Raw genomic sequence first — 2,061 nt, 5'->3', positions numbered from 1 at the left:
AGCCTTTTATCTTTCATCCAGATTCCTCTACTTTATGGGGCACGGGTGGCCCAGTCGTCTAAAGCGCCGCGATTCGCTGTGCAGAGTTGCGTCCCTTGGGCACGCCAGAAACCTATGATTGTGGGTTCGAATCCCGGTTCGCCCTGATTATGTTTCTAGGTTTGTCAGCACCATACCCGTGCTCGTGGGTTTCACCGAAGTGGTAAACGCCTGAGACCTGCATCACTTCGGGCTTTCCTCCCACATTAAGCTGACACGCCGCGATATTACTGGAATACTGTTAAAAGCGGCGTTAAACCCAACTCACTCACTCCTCTACTTTATCCCGCTAGGATATTTTCGCAATGACGGCATGACGATAAAGCTATAGCGTATTTAATAACAATTCTATTCTTTATTGATTTTGATGCAATACTGAAGTCAAACGGTTTTTTAGAATATGATATGATTTACGAATGTTGTCATTCAGATTATCTTATATCAACTTTTAAGGTTTTCCCTAATTCTAGCCATGAGCACATCTCTAGACCTTAACCGCCCTTTAACGCCTGACATGAGATGATAATTCTCCAAATGCCGTTTTTCATTTAAGTTTAAATCTGAAAATTATAGGGATATGACAGAAATTGGTGATATCAAAATGGCACCAAGAAATAGTCATGTTTCTTTAATACGCTTGATTAACGATTTCTGACATTCATATTTTTTTTAAAATTGACAACGAGCAGGTCTTTTCGACATTATTGATTTCCTAGCGTTGGGTCAGCCAATGGTCATCATTGCGTTTTGTCATCAAAGCACGCCTGTCGCAGAGTCCGTCATTTGGCTGGGCCAATCAATCTAGTCACGGTATCTGCACTTTGTCAAATTCTCGTATTCAAATATTTAGTTTCGTGACACAGTTAATGATTTTTTTCTGCCCTTTTAAAAAAATTATCAAAATATTTCTGAATGAATTGCATATTCAACATCTGTGCATGTGTTTTTCAAATTTATCATACGTCTTGTTTACGTACAATGCTTTCACCGATGAAGACAATCGATCGATTATATCTTGTGGACAAAAGATATTTGCAGTATGAGTGGGCCAGTAGAGGTTACACAAAACCAAATGCTTTCCCATAGTAACTTTATACTATTTAAAAGTAACTAGGCATTCAACTGCCATTAAATGTACATGTATGCACAGTCGGGCCTTAAAGCTGCAATAAATGCATATATTGTGGATCGCTCAGCCAGTTCCTTTTCCGAGCACAGGAATCTAAACACCCCACCCTTGTTCCGCACCGAATGTCTCCTGCTTTAAAATATCTGTGGTCATATAAAGTTAAGTTGATTTTTATCAAAAAAGTTACGTCCCTTAGGTGTGCCAGCAACCTACAGCCACGGGTTCGAATCCCGGGTTCGTCCTGATTATGTTTCTAGGTTTATCAGCACCATACCGAGCCGTGAAGATCCGGGTTAGAATAGGTCTTCAGAAACCAATGTTTGCCGTAAATGGCGACTATGCTATGTTAGAGGAGACTAACGCTGACTTGGTCGATGCATGTCATCGTATCGCAATTGCGTAGATCGATGGTCATGAAGACAATCACTGGATTGTCTAGTCCAGACCGCCGTAATATACTGAAATATTGCATTGCGCCGTTATACCAGAAATAAACAATCAAACAGCACCATAACAGTGCTCACGTGTTTCTCCAAAATGGTAAAACGTCTCGGACCTGCATCACTTCGTGTTTTCTTGAAGCTGACATGTCGTGATATAACTGAAATACTGTTTAAAGCGGTGTTCAACCAAACTCAACCTTCAAACCATATCATTACATTATAGGAAAGTGTTGCAGCAAAGATATTTTAGTTAGGTTCCAAGCAAAATCTGCTACACGATTTGTTACGACTGACTCTGAGTTGTGTTCCATGTACGTGGGTTCGAATCTCGGATTTAGTACGATGTTCCCTGTTCTATTGGCACCTTACCTAGGCTTCCACTAAGACCCACTGGGTAGCGTCCAGCCTGAAGACCTCCATGGGCGGATACAGGGGGAAGGGGGGGGGGGG

The sequence above is a fragment of the Haliotis cracherodii genome, unplaced genomic scaffold (assembly GCF_022045235.1).
Source record: "Haliotis cracherodii isolate W230 unplaced genomic scaffold, xgHalCrac1.p SCAF_1, whole genome shotgun sequence".
Taxonomy (NCBI): Eukaryota; Metazoa; Mollusca; class Gastropoda; order Lepetellida; family Haliotidae; genus Haliotis; species Haliotis cracherodii.
Note: the sequence above shows the minus strand (reverse complement) of the source record.